This window comes from Gorilla gorilla, chromosome 21 (assembly GCF_029281585.2).
Source record: "Gorilla gorilla gorilla isolate KB3781 chromosome 21, NHGRI_mGorGor1-v2.1_pri, whole genome shotgun sequence".
Taxonomy (NCBI): Eukaryota; Metazoa; Chordata; class Mammalia; order Primates; family Hominidae; genus Gorilla; species Gorilla gorilla.
Genome location: NC_073245.2, coordinates 21,799,478 through 21,815,110, shown reverse-complemented (window position 1 = coordinate 21,815,110; position 15,633 = coordinate 21,799,478). Strand labels below are relative to the sequence as shown.

The window sequence follows — 15,633 nt, the reverse complement described above, 5'->3', positions numbered from 1 at the left end:
AAAGAAACCTTACAAATTTGGTGTCAGATATGTTGTAAATAGTAGATAAACTGTTTTTGCTGTTGCTGTTTGTTTTTGTTATTCACCTGGCTAGGACAACATTCTCAAAGATTTTGAATTTGAGGGGATTTGTAGTGAATATGCAAGGACAGAGGAAGGCACTTGTATATCCAGGTGTGGAGGTCAGAGAGATGACGTGAACTGTTGCTAAAACTCTAAGTCATTTGCTTGTAGGTAGTCCTTAAAACTCTGAGTTGTAATACTTGAGCAAGACTGAACTGGGAGAGTAAGTGCCTTGCTGACCATTTGTATTTACTGGCTGGGGAAAAGAGAATGAATCTGCAGTGAACTCAGAAAAAGATTCTGAAGAGGTAGGTGGAAAACCAGAAAAGTATGGTTTCCTAAAGCAAGGGGAAGATAGTACTTTAAGAAGGAGGGGACTGTTAACAACTCCGAATGGGGACTGAGGCTTATATTTGATGACTTGTGAAAAAATAATCTTTGGATATGTGCTCAGATAGACCATTCATGACAAGAACAATTTCAATGAAGTCACAAGGAAGAAAGAAAAATTGAAACACATTTTGCTTTTATTCTTCAAAATGAAATGCTGCTACCACTTGGATACACAGAGATCCAAGGTATATGGAGGCCAATGTAAACAATTCTTCAGGAAATCCATGAAGTTGACAATAAGGAGAGCGATAAAATGTGGAGGGAAGATGTTGGTCTGAGGAGAGTTATGTTTTAAATGAGAAGACTTAAGTTATGTTTTAAATGAGAAATTATTGGGAAGAATTAGATTTAGAGTGTAAATAATAAAGCAAAAAGTTTAACTGTCAATATAATACTCCTGAGAAGCTGGGAAAGGATAGGAGTTCAGGCATGGGTTGAAGTCTTGGCCATGGTTGGGAAGAGAGGCACTGCTCCCCTTGAAATGGAAGAGGGTGGAGAGGGAATGAATGCAGATGGGTGCAGATCTGATATCCCTTCGCTCCTCGAATGTCTTTTCAGTAGTAACTTTGAGCCAGGCACTGTCTGAGGTACTTGAGATGCATCCGTGAATAACAGAGTATAAGATCTTAAAGGGCTTACACATTAAAAGGTAATATCGCTGCACTTTTCTCTGAGAAGTTGAAGGTCAGGCTATTGATAGGAGGAAGTTGGCAGGGAGTTGGGAAGGCCCAATGGGAAAATGTAGAAGCCTTGTCATTGAGGACCAGACAGAGAAACTTGGCAGGATTTTTCAGGCATTGTTGAGGCCGTTTTAAAGTTGACATCTTTGCCTATGTAGGAAAACCATTGTGTGAACTGTCATGAAACTTTCCTGCTTAGCTTGGCTCTTAGACATGTCTAGAAAAAGCAAAGAGGAAATGTTAGCTAAAAAAAGACTCTCCTGCAATTAAATTTAGTTTCCTCCCTTTGTTTAGATGCCAGATTTTATTTCTAATACCTGTTTATGTTTTATTTCCTTTTGTGCAGTTGACAACAGATTATCGGCTGAATTAGTGTGTTTGAATAATTTTCTCTTTTTCCTTTTTATCTCCAATATTGTTTTTATCTTGATTAGTTCAACTCTAATTAACTTTGTGTTTATTTTAGTGCTTTTTACCCTCAGCTTCTTTTCGTGAATACCTAATTAATTTATTTTAATTTTTCTTGCTTAATAATAGAAAGCATTTTAGACTATACTTTTTTCTGAGGACAATTTTAGATTTATGCAGTTGATTTTGATACATAATGTTCTTTAATTTATAAAATGTTTTTAATTGTACTCTTTAATCTTCTGTTTTGTCTCCTCTCCAAGAATTATTAAAAACAAGGTTTTTGGATTTCCAGTTAGTTAGATTTAGCTATGGTTATTTTATCCTTATTGTATTTTTAGTTTTATTATGGTATGGTGAAAGCATGTAGGTCGCACAATTCCCACATGATAGAATTAATTAAGGTTATATTGATATCTATATATGCAATTAAACTTTGTAGCCATTCCACTGATAGACATTTAAAAATAATGTATTTTCTTTATAGGGTAAAAATTTAGATAACCATTCCTTTGAGCTTCTAATATATGCAAGGTTTTATATTAGGTACTGGGAATGAAGGGAGAACAAGACAGGATTTCTGTACTCATGGAACTTATGTTGTAGTCTAAAAGACAGGAGGAAAAAGCACATGTCTACTAAAATATTTACAAGCCTCTGTAAGTGTTTTGAAAGAAGAAAGGAATAAATGCAGAGACCAAGCTGCACTCAATTTGTATAGGGTTATCTGGAAAGGCTGTCTAGAAGAACTGACACTCTGGTGGAGTCCTAAAAAACTACAAGCTGCTGGCCAATTAGAGCTTTGAAGAGAGATCATTTGTTAGAGGGAAACCAGGAGAGGAAAAGAGATCTGGGGATACTGGCAAAGGAGTGATTACATTGAGAAGTCGTGGACATAGAGTTGGACAGGAGAGAATAAAAAAGTTATGGGGTCCATATTTTGGCAGTCTCTGAAGAGTTAAGGAATTGTAGCAGTGGGGGTTTATGAGTTGGTGAGTGAGGTAGAGCAAAGATGGTACACAGAGATTAAGATGTTTAAAATTAAGATTTCAGAAATAGTGCAGTTTCTGATGATGACAATATTTAAGATGTGACCAGTGGAGTGGGTGACTAAGTTGGACTAGAGAAAAGACATTGATGGTAAAGAGGTAAGGATCCAGCTGTCTGCGGTGTTGGAGAGTTCACCTATGTGAGATAACTGCAGAACTTCCTTCGGGCGAAGAGGAACACCAAAAGCCAAAACAAGTTTATTGTCTATGTTATTCAGACTCTCTATATTTCAATTAAATTTTATTTAACTGATTTTTTGATTCTCAGAGACATGTTAAATTTTCCTACTATGATTGTGATTTGTGCTTTACACAGTTGATTCTCCCTATTTAAGGTAGTTATGCACCATTAATATGGTGCAAACACAATTAGCAAACACTGAAACATTGCTCCTAGGGGAAATGTTGTATTAAGTTCCTGCAAGCTTCTGGTCATATTTTCATCAACTAACCAATATGCAATTGTGTTTTACATATGCTTCTGCTTAAAGACGTCTTATCTAATATATATACATATATATATGTATGTATTTTGATTCATTAATATTGAATGGCCAATGGCACTATAACTCATGCCTTAACAAAGCTTATCTTACACACATAGTTTCTCCGTAAGGCACATTCAAGCTTTCTTGAGCTTAGAAGCACTAGACACTAATCTTGGGGGCCACTTTAAACAGTGAGATCAATAAGAAAAAAGCACAGAAATGTAAAAAAAGGTGCTAAATAGATCACAAAAAAGACACTTGTTTAGAGTATGAGAACTGAAATAAGAAGGTAGAGCATTGCTTAGTTTGACCACAACAAAAACTTGCACATTTTTTGCTGCTCTGTACTTGTCAGTGAATGACTGAAAATGTACAAGTATTGATTTTAGGGGTTGCAAATACATTTTAGCAAGTAGACAAACACAATTATTGACTTCGTGAATAATAAAAAACAACTATGCATTTTTAGATTGTTAATTGTTAGAGTCAGGACTATCCTATTTTCAATGTGTTTTTAAAAATAATTTGGAAAATAAAATGAACCCTTTGGCTCAAATTAAATCTTTCTGTCTCAAATTTTATTTTGGCTAGTGCTTATACTGCTGTTCTTTATTTGCTTGTTGTTTATGTGTTGTTTGTATTTTCATGAAATACACTTCTCCATATAGCTGAATTTTGTTTTGTTGTTTTCTTATTTTTTAATTAAAATTTTAAATTTAACTCTATAACTTCTTTTTTTATTTGTTGTCATAAAGTTTTCTCCTCAATTTTATTCTTGAACAATCTGAAAATCACTGTCTTATAACAAACAGCTATAACTAAAATTTTTATAATTGTTATGGCTGATACTTCTGTGCCACTTTATAGTTTGACTTTTGGACTGCCAGATTTGATAGGCAGAACATTTCTATTGGAAATGTAGTGCCCCATGCCCCATGTCTTGTTCTAATCCCATCCCTACCAGTCCCCTCAGAGGTAATTAGCTTAAATGCCCTGTTTTATCATTCTCTTTTGTTTTTCATTTATCACATATATTTTTATGCCTAAACAGCCTGTTGCTTCATATTGAATGTTTTAAACTTTATATCAATGGAATAAAACTACCTGTATTTTTCTGTGACTTACTTTTTTTGGCTTAATATCATGTTTTTGAGGGTCATCCAGGTTGATATATTCAATTGCTCATTTTTACTAAAAGCCGAATTATGCAACTTATTTATCCAATCTACTTTTACCAGAAATTTTTGTCTGTTTTGTGTGTGTGTGTGTGTGTGTGTGTGTGTGTGTGTGTGTGTTTGCAATGTTATAAACATTCTTGCATAAATCTCTTGAGGCAAAGCTGTAATGGTTTCTCCCAGGGTATATTCCTAAGAGTGACATTGTTGGGTCACCTTTAACTTCCTTAAACAATGACAAATTTTTCTCGAAAAGTCTTGTTTCCTTCTGTGGGAAATGCCTGTTATGTCTCTTGCTCACTGCCTTTTCATTTTGAGTTGTAGGAAGAGAATAGATGGATGAATAGTTGGATGAGTGGATGAATAAATGAATGGATGGATGAATGAATATAGATAGACAGATATTCTAATATTTTGGGTCAGTTTTATGTGTTGCAAATACCTTACAGTTTTTAGCTTGACTTTTCACTGTCGTTTCTGTCTTAAAAAATGTTTATTGTATACACATTTACATTATTATATATAACACTTACTATCCTATAGTAACTCATTTAATTCTCATCTCAACTTGATGTTATGGATACTATTATCAACCCCACTTTACTTTTGAGGGAACAGAGGCAGAGAGCATAAAAATAGCCCAAGTTCACATTGGTGGTAAGTGACAGAACCAGGATTCAAAGACGAGCCATTACTCTCTAGAATATGATATACTAACCCCTATTCTGTACACTTCTCTATGATGGACATAAAAATCACTTTCTTCGGGAGGCTGAGGCAGGAGAATGGCGTGAACCTGGGAGGCGGAGCTTGCAGTGAGCCGAGATCGTGCTACTGCACTCCAGCCTGGGCAACAGAGTGAGAGTCCGTCTCAAAACAAAACAAAAAAATCATTTTCTTCAATGATTGCACTTTCCATGTCTTAATTAAGAAACCCTCCCTTATCCCAGTGTAGTAAGTAAAGGTTTCTGGGCTGTCTCTGAGAACTGTTTTGCCTTTCACTCAAATTTTTAGTCCATTGAGGATTTTGTGTGTGTTTTTGTGTGTTGTGTGTATGTGTGTGTGTGTCTGCGTGTGTAGTAAAGGATCCAATTTCTTTTTTTTTTTAATAAGGATAACTGTTAAGTGCTGATCTATCTCTACTGATGTATAATATCATTTCTGCAATAACATAGTGGGATTAAAACTACTAGAAATAACTGGAAAATATAATGGAAAAATCTACCATGTATAATATATAACAATATGAAACACTTAAAACTTGTATAATGAAACCTCCAAAACACTGCTGAGGAAAATTATAGGAGACATAAATAAGAAAATAGATATACCATTTTTAAGGATCAGAGGACTCAATACTGTTAAGATGTCAATTCTGCCTAAATAGACCTATAGATTCAAATTGACTCCATATTCTATCCAGCTGTTTTCACAGAAAGTCACAAGCTAGTACTGCCTTTTACTTTAAATATTTTTGACATAATGTTTTCTATATACTACAATATTTAGGGATTATAGAAATACAATTAAATTTTCCATATTGATTTTGTTCCAGCAAATTGGCTAAACTCTGTTATTCATTCTAATAATATGCGTATAGATTTTGGGGAAATTTCTGCAGGCAATCATATTAGCTCTGAATTATGACAGTTCTATTTCTTTCCTTCCAATTTTTATGCTTTATGGCTCTCTTTCTTACTTTACTTCACTAGGTAATATTGAATAGAGGTGGAATAGCAGGCTTATTTTTTTTTTCCTGTTCTGAAACTCTTTAAAATCTGCACATAAAATTAGATGCTTGTTGTAGTTCTTTCTTTCTTTTTCTTTCTTTCTTTCTTTTTGTTATCAAATTAGCATAATTTCTTTCTATTCCTAATTTGCTCAAGAGTTTTTTCAAATAAAGGTAGTGAATGTAAGCTTAATTTCATGTATCATCCTTTCTATACGTATATGTATTGAGGTGATTTAATTTTTTTTGTTATAATCTTTTTTTCTACCCTTACTTATACCTTCTCTAATGCTCTTTCTTTCTGACCCATATCATTTTCCCGGTCTCTGAGGAAACTTTGTTTGTTTGTTTTGTTTTGTTTTGTTTTGTTTTGTTTTGAGACGGAGTCTCGCTCTGTTGCCCAGGCTGGAGTGCAGTGGTGCAATCCCGGCTCACTGCAACCTCTGCCTCCAGGGTTCAAGCGATTCTCCTGCCCTAGCCTCCCGAGTAGCTGGGATTACAGGCACACGCTACCATGCCCAGCTAATTTTTGTATTTTTAGTTGAGATGGGGTTTCACCATGTTGGCCAGGACGGTCTTGAACTCCTGACCTCGGGTGATCCATCCGCCTCAGCCTCTCAAAGTGCTGGGATTACAGACGTGAGCCACCACACCTGACCACCTTTTTTCTTTTTTTTTTTTAACATTTCTTGCAAGGGAGGCCTACTGGCCACAGATTCTCTCATTTTGCTTGTTTGAGAGTGTCTCTGTTTCTCCTTAAGTTTTGATGATTAATTTCGCAGGATACAGAATTCTAGGTTGGTGGGCTTTTTTTTTTTTATCTCAGTACTTAAATGTTTTGTCCATTTATTTCTCCTCATTTGCATGGTTTCTGATAAATCAGATGTTATTTTTCTCTTTGCTCCTCTATAGATAAGAAGTTTTTTTTCCCTCTGGCTTCTTTAAAGGTTTTCTTCTTTATCTTTGATTTTCTGCAGGTTAAATATGATATGCCTAATTGTGGTTTTGGGCATTTTTCCTTCTTGGTGTTCTCTGAGCATCCTGAATCTGTGGTTTCATGTCTGACTTTAATTTGAAGAAAATTCTTAAGCATTATTGCTTTAAGTATTTCTTCTATTTCTTTCTCTCTTTATTCTCCTTCTGCTATTCCCATTACACATTTGTTATAATTTTTGTAGTTGCTTCAGAGTTCTTGGATATTCTAGTCCTCTTTTTTTGGTATTTTTTTCTTTGCTTTTCAGTTTTGGATGTTTATATTGACACATCATCAAGCTTGGAAATTCTTTCCTCAGTCATATCCAGTCTACCAATGAGACTATTAAGTCATTCTTCATTCCTGTTATAGTATTTTTGATCTTCACCATTCCCATTTTATTCTTTCTTAGAATTTCCAACTCTCTGCTGACATTACTCCTCTGTTTTTGCATGCCGTCTACTTCCATTAGAGCTCTCAGCATATTCATCACAGTTGTTTAAAATTGCTGATCTAATAATTCCAACATCCCTGCCACAGCTGACTCTCGTTTCAGTGCTTGTTCTGGCTCTTCAAACAATGGTTTTTACCTTTTAGTGTGCCTTGTAATTTTTTCTTGATAGCCAGACATGATGTTTTTGGTAAAAGGAACCGCTGTAAATAGGTGTTTGGTGATGTGTGGTAAAGTTTGGGGAGAGGAGAAGAGTAGAAGTTTCTATAGTCCCATGATTAGGTCTCAGCCTGCTTTAAGCCTGTGCCCTGGAGTGTGAACCCAAAAGTGCTTCTCACTTTTTCCCCTAGTTAGCTGGGACAGGATGGCTAGAGGGGACTGGAGTTAGATGTTTTCCTTCTCTCAGGTAAGTTTGGTTTTGGTAAAACCACAATAGGTTTGGCTTTGGTAAAATAGTTTATCTTGAGGGCAGACCTTGTTAAGAATAGAGCGATCTATTTCAAAATGGCTATTTTTCCCATCCCCATGTTAAAAGCAGAGGAAACTTTTTTTTTTTTTTTTTTTTTTTGATACGGAGTCTCACTCTGTCGCCAGGCTGGAGTGCAGTGGCATGATCTAGGCTCACCGCAACGTCCGCCTCCCAGGTTCAAGCAATTCTTCTGCCTCAGCCTCCCTAGTAACTGGGATTACAGGCACGTGCCACCACACCCAACTAAAATTTATTTATTTATTTATTTATTTACTTTTGAGACAGAGTCTCGCTCTGTCGCCCAGGCTGGAGTGCAGTGGCGCGATCTCGGCTCACTGCAGGCTCCGCCTCCCGGGTTCACGCCATTCTCCTGCCTCAGCCTCCCGAGTAGCTGGGGCTGCAGGCGCCCGCCACTACGCCCGGCTAATTTTTTGTATTTTTAGTAGAGACGGGGTTTCACCGCGTTAGCCAGGATGGTCTCGATCTCCTGACCTCGTGATCCACCCGCCTCCGCCTCCCAAAGTGCTGGGATTACAGGCATGAGCCACCGCGCCACCGCGCCTGGCCCACACCCAGCTAATTTTTGTATTTTTAGTAGAGACGGGGTTTCACCCTCTTGGCCAGGATGGTCTTGATCTCCTGACCTCCTGATACGCCCGCCTCAGCCTCCCAAAGTGCTAGGATTACAGGCGTGAGCCACCACGCCCGGCCCAAGCAGAGGGAACTTTAATCATTACTATGAGAACCTAGTAGAGTTACTTGAGGTAAAACTCACAAAAGTATGGACGTCCCCCAAAATTAGGCCACCTTAGAGTTTTAAACTCTCAGCTTGTCCACAAATGAGCCTCCAAAAATTCATCACTTACAGTTCAGATTTTCTTGCTCCAATATTGGTCCTCACAGAGAGTTTTTAACCTGTGAATCTCTGCTTTATTAAATTTTGATTCTCTGTATCCAACTGTCTGTCTGTCCAATTTTTAGGGCAGCAGTTTACCCTGTGACCTAAATTCTCTGATAGAACTAATTGATTTTAGTTTAACTGTTATGTATTGTTAGGACAGAGTGATGACTTCCAAGTTCCTTACATGTTAGACTGGAAACCAGACTCTTAACTTGTTAATAAAGAATACAGTAAATTTTATTATTTATATGTAATAAATTTATATATTTAATATATTAAAAGTTATATATATATTATGTATATATACATAACTTTTTAAATCAGCATCACATTCTTGGGACAAATATAAATTGGTTGTGATACATCCTTTTTGTATATTGCTCAATTCAATTTGTGGAATTTTTCTTTCAGGATTGTATACTTATGTTCATGGGTACGAATTTTCTGTAAATTTCCATTCCCTGAATCTTGTTTGGTTCTTGTGTCATGACTATGCTAACTTCATAAACTGTTGGGAAATATTCTTTCTTTTGCTATTCTCTAGAACAGTATGAATAATATTGAATTATCCTAATGTTTGTTAGAACTTGTCAACAAATCTGTTAGGATCTGATATTTTTGTTGCAGAGAAGCTTTAAAGTGCTGATTCCTTATCTTTGATGGCTATAAGGCCACTCAGATTTCCTATTACTGTTGAGTCAGTGTTGATACATCATCTTTATGGGAATAGGCTTATTTTGAATTTTAGGGGGATAACATCCTCCTATGTTCTTTTGAAATAGCTATAATAGTTAGAGTTATGTCTCCCTCTTCTTTATTTTGAGCTTTATGATAATTCTTTGAAGTCTGGAGTATGGTAAATCCCCTCAGACACTATCTGTTTCTGCCTATTCTTAGAGTGTAGGAACTAACAAACGAGGAACACTTCTGTAGTAGAAATAGGTGTCCACCAAAACATTTCCTTCTTCATCCTGGATGCATAGCTAGACTACATTTCCCAGCCTCTCTTGGGGTTGGGTGTGGCCTTGTGCCTGAGTTCTCATCAATGAAATATGAGTGGAATGGAGTGATGACCCACTTCCAAACATGGAATATAAAATCCTTACTACCAAATGAACACCACCCATTTCAGTTCCCTTTTGCTGTGTCACAAACAATACCCAAGACCTGGTGCCCTAAAATAACAATACGTTTATTTATTTCAACAGTCAGTTGACTGAGCCAGACTTTGCTGGTCCTGTCTGGGCTCCTCACATGACTGCATTATGGTATAAGCTGGCAGGGGCTGGAAAGCCCAAGATAATCTCTTCCACATATGGGATCTTTGGTGCTCACTGTGAGCTGGGATGCTATTATTCCCCTCTTTGTGACCTGTCTCTCTATGTGATGACCCATACTTCTGGCCTCTACCTGGCCTCTTTCTCCAGCAGGTTTGCCTGGACATCCTTACAACGTGGTGGTTGAGCCCAACAGGGAAAATGTAGGTGCTGCCAGTCCACTTAAGGCTTGAGAGAGAAGTTCTGTAATGTTGCTTCCACCACATTCTATTGGCCCATGATAGTCATAAGTTCAACCCAGATTCAAGGCATAGGAAAGTAGACTCCACCTCTTCAAAGTCATATTGCAAGGAGTCATGGGGACAGGGAGACATGATTCACCAGGGTCATTTTTAACACTCTAACACATTACCTCTGACATCTCCACACACTCCTTTTTCCCCTGACTGACAGGTAGATGTAGATGCTCAGGGAAGCCTTATGAGCCATGTAATGAAGATAGAGGGGACTCCCCACCTCCAGTTTCCAACCTGTGGCGTTAAATGTGGTGAAAGTGATAAATAAATGTGCATTGTGTTAAGCCACTGATATTTCAGGGTTTTTTTTAATTAATATTTTTTGTAGAGACAAGGTCTCACTCTGTGACCCAGGCTGGAGTGCAGTGGCCCAATCATAGATCGCTGCAACCTCAAATTTTGGGGCTCAAGCAATATTCCTGCTTCAGCATCCCAAGTAGCTGGGACTACAGGAGTATACCACTGCATCTGGCTGTTTGTTTGTTTTTTAGAGATAGGTTCTCACTATGTTGCTCAGTCTGGTCTCGAACTCCTGGCCTCCAGGGTTTATTTAGTAAAGCTAATCTAACCCCAAAAATGCAGCCTTAAGCTAAGTTCTTAGCTTGAGGCTTTTCAGACCATACAGGTAATAATAATTAGGTTGCAGACTTATGAAAGGAACAAGCTGTGACTCACCCAATGCTAAGGTCTCAGATTATCCACTTTTCTTACTGATCCATGTGGTGTGAAGCATTGGGGAATTTGTGGAGGATAGGCAGTAAAGGCAGCTTCCCACCCCCCCACCATTTATCTTTGCTCTGGGCATAGCCCTGTGTGGATCGCATTTTATGTGTGTAAGCTCTGGCTTTGTCTCCTGATCCCAGTCAGCTCCATCCCCCAACTAGATTTTGAGAACCACCAAATCTCAAATTCCCTTGGACTTGTCAAATGTCCTTAGCCTGAAGTTGGCCTTGACTGTCTGCTGGCCTGTCCGATGTACTATTTTCAATTGGTGTTTGGCCCCTGAAAAGTCCACACTTACTTATTAAGTCAGCATGCATCTAAAAATATGTTATTCATATTTTCGCTAGCATTTTACATTGTTTTCAGTATGAGGGTCAGTCTGATTTTGTAATTTTCAATAGTCCCAGTAAGAGAACTGGGCATTTGTTTTTAAAGGCATTTAAATTTATAATAAGTTTATGTATTTTTCATAACTTCTATAAATTAATTCATCTCATTTTGCTTTTGTGAATTTCCTATTCACATCCACTGCTTTTTTTGCTGTTGTTATTTTGTTCTTTTAAACTGGAAAATAGTAGCACGAGTACTCTAAGAAACGTCCTGATGATATTTTCACTCACTGTGACCTCTGGTGGCTAATTTACATTTCAGAACCATGAGTAAGATCAAGATGGACACCACCCCCACTTTTCCCTGCCCAAGGAGACCTATTGAACAAGCCCATTCTTGCCTTCAAGCCCTGCTTCTCAGAGTTAAGTAATGTTTGTTTCATTCCACTAGATTCTCTTCTATTTCCTAGGCAGTCTGGTCTGCTATGAATTTTAGGTTTATCCATGTTTCCTTCAATTTAACATTCTCAACATTAAATATATATCTTAGTCTGAGAGCTCCCAAAAGTAGACCTTGAGACAAGGATTCAAAGGCAAATATTTATTTGGGAGATGATTCCAAAAAGCTGGATCATACATCAAACCAAACTCTACTTGCATTATGAAAAGAATATAAATGTAGATGTCCAGGACAGAGAGATTATAGTCAATAAGAATTGGGTTCTACATAATGGTCAGATAAATGCTTAGTCCCTTAGGCTGCTGTAGCAAAATACCATAAATGGAGGAGTGGCTTATAAATAGTGGAAATTTATTTCTCACAGTCCTGGAAGCTGGGAAGTCCAAGATCAAGGTGTCAGCATGGTCAGGTTCCAACTTCTTGTTGTGTCCTCACTTGGCAGGAGGGGCAAACGAGCTCTCTTGGGCCTCTTTTATAAGGGCATGAATCATATCATGGACTCTTCCCTGTGGTCTAATCACTTCCCCAAAGGCCCCACCCCCTCATTTAGTCACCTTGGGGATTAGGATTTCAACACATGAATTTGGCGGGGGCAGAAGCATTCAGACCATAGCAGATGCCAAGGACAAAAGGATTAATGAACAACATTCTGTTTTATAGTCACCAAGGTAATAATAATAATAATTAATACTTATCAAGCATTTACCGTGACATTTTATTAAATTTAATTGATTTAATCCTCAAAAAATCCAATGAGTTAGCTGTAGCAAAAGAAAGAAAATAAGGAAGGAAAGAACGAAGGAAGGAAGGAAAGAAGGAAGGAGAAAGGGAGGGAGGGAGAGAGGGAAGGAGGGAGGAAGGAAGGAAAAAAGAGAGAGGAAGGGGGAGGGAGAAAGGAAGGAAGAGAGGATCAAAGGCAAAATAAAAAATATATTTAATACAAGTGAATTTCTAGATTTAATGTTTTATTTGGAAAGAAAGAATTGAAATTCAGGTCATATACACAGACCTGGTTGGTGGTCTTTGGTGTGTCTGCAGAACAAAGAGGAGGTTGGAAATGTTATATTATAAAAAGGAGAATCACTACTAGATACGCCTCTTTCAGAAAGTTCATTAGTACTGGTAAAATTTGTGGGGAGCCGGGAAGCTCTGATTGGTGAGTGACTCTGGTGGGTAAAACTAGTCTTTGCGTTGCAGCCCCTTGTTTCAGAAGCCATTAGATAAAACTGGTTTCAGGTTACAGTAGGCAGTTTTAGCAGCCAAGATTGCACAGAATTAGTCTTAGAGCAATGTTATGTGCCCTGAGTGCTTTTCCTCACTGGCCTCTTGACTCTGCTTTAGTTGACCGTGACAAGAATGACCCAATTTCATCTGATCAACTTTCACAGAAGGAAGGAAAGAAGAAAGGGAGGAAGAAAGGAAAACAGGGAGCTTAGAGAAAGGAGGGAGAAAATAAGAAAAAAAAAGAGAGAGAGAAAGGTAGAACCTGGATGTAAGCCAGATTTCTCTTTTCTTCATTCTAACACCCCAGTTGACATAAGGGATTTATTTCAGGAGCACATTATGAGATCTAAAGGCAATTCCATTAGAGTGTATGGGTGTGTGTTTACTTGCAACAGCTCATAAATCTTTGAATCTACACATGGAGTGTGTGAGGTTTTTGTTCCACACCTCCTCTCTCAGGTCCCATATTACAGAAGCTAGCATTTTCTTTTAACTTTATATCTTTGGACCAGACATAGATGTAACTGTTAACTCTCCCATAGTCTTTTAAGAGTTTCTTGCTCTCGGAAGCTTATTCCATATTTAAAATAGACCTAAAATAGTATTCAGGTAATTTTTCTACTAATAAAAGGAAGATGATCTAAATAATCAAGATAAAATGAGGGTATATGAATACAATTTTAGAAGGAAGTGATTTGCTCTTTTTATTTTAAGCATTGAAGTAGAAAGATAGGTAGAAGAAAGAAATCACCGAAGGAAATTAAATTAGGGACCAAGGAAGGGCAAGCGCATAACAACCAGCTTAATTATAATAATTTCTAGAAGCTCATTGTAGGATGATTTTAAAATATTAATTGGATCGCAACCGATCTGACCTAGTATGTCTTACGTAAGCAGCTTGGTTAGCAATCAGTCTGAAATCTTGAAGACTGTCAAGAGAGCATCTGCAATCTGTTATTAGTGGGGAAAATATAAATTATTCTGAGCCGTGGAGTATGTGGTTGTCACCGAGTATACCACTATTAGATATTTTAGAGGGAATAAGACAAATGGCACAATTAGGAGAAGCAAAACCTTGTAATTTAAGAAAACCTTGAGATGGATTTTTCATTTCATACACAGGCTAATAATTAAAGTCTAATATACAGTCTTTATTTTGTTTTTGTGTTTTGATTTCTCATGTTGGCTGGTGGTTACTGTACTTGGCCTAGATTAACTTTTTCCTCCTGTGAATAAACATGAATTATCTATGAGGCACACAGTACTTAAAATGACCTGCAGTCATTATTTAGTCAATTCCTGTAGCACAACTTTAAGCTTTTTCACAAAGTGAGTGCAGTGTGTTTGTATGGGTTTTTAATTGATTAATACCTTACCATTTAAAAAATAAGGATTTAATGTAATTAAGTTACTTCAGATGGTTGAAAACAGTGCTAGTTAAAGTGTGGTCCCCAAACCCGCAATGTCAGCTTTACTTGGGTGCTTGTTGTAAATCAGAATCTCAGGCCTCACCCAGATGTACTGATTCAGAATCTCTGCTAGGCGAGGCCCTAGAATCTGCATTTTAAACAAGCTCTCCAGGTGATTCTTACGTACAATAAAAGTTTAAGGCACAGGACATTAGAACTGAGTCTGCAAACATTTTCTGTAAATATTCGTAAATATTTTGGACTTTGTGGACCTAAATGGGCTCTTTATGACTCAGCCCTGCCACTGGAGGAGTGGCAGCCAGCGACAATGGGTATGGCTGTGTTCCAACAAAACTATATTCACAAGAACAGACTCTGGGCCAGATTTGATGCATAAGCCATAATTTGCCAACCCCTCGGTTAGAGCCTGGAGTGTCAGTTGTTGCAGGTTTTAACATTCTATTTGGAAGTTTGTAGTTGGAGGTAAGAAGAACTACTATTATTAAGTACCTATTGTATACACGCCATCTCATATTTACCCAAACAACCTAACTACCATTACCACAGCCCCAAACTACCATGACCAGCCATGCAGGTTATATACTGAAGAACAACCGTTGGTGGAATTTGGAATTATACAGTACACAACCAGGACAGCATTATGTGGGGTTCATAGGTTTGCATCATTATCTTCATCTTACAGATAAGGAAACCAAAAATCAGAAGGATTTAAAAATTTGCCCAAAGGTACATTGGCTGTCAATGTCAGAACCAGGATTAAACCTGGATTTGTCTGATTGTGGAGGCTGTGCTCTATCCACTCACTCTGTTGAAGACAGGTAACATAACTGACCCTGGCCATTGGCCATATGTATTTATGGTCCCGGTCATGAATGCAAAAATTTACCACTGGATATTGGAAGACTGAGAAAGAAAGAAAGAAACTGGCTGGACACCATGGCTCACGTCTGTAATCCCAGCACTTTGAGAGGCCGAGGAAGGCAGATCACTTGAAGTCAGGAGTTCAAGACCAGCCTGGCCAACATGGCAAAACCCCACCTCTACTAAAACACAAAAACTGGCCAGGCATGGTGGTGGGTGCCTATAATCCCAGCTACTTGGGAGGCTGAGGCAGG

The 15,633-nt window shown here is 37.7% G+C and overlaps 1 long non-coding RNA gene across 2 annotated transcripts in view; it reads left to right on the top strand.

Moving 5' to 3' along the window:
- Positions 1-15,633, top strand: part of LOC109024326 (uncharacterized) — a 68,610-nt gene that overhangs the window by 15,752 nt on the left and 37,225 nt on the right. The window contains exon 6 of one of the 2 annotated variants that reach the window (XR_010132226.1): positions 11,727-11,795. The exons of the other annotated variant lie outside the window; for it this stretch is intronic. This is a non-coding gene — a long non-coding RNA (uncharacterized lncRNA). Of the gene's footprint in view, positions 1-11,726; positions 11,796-15,633 lie in introns of those variants that run through there. 2 annotated transcript variants of the gene reach the window in all.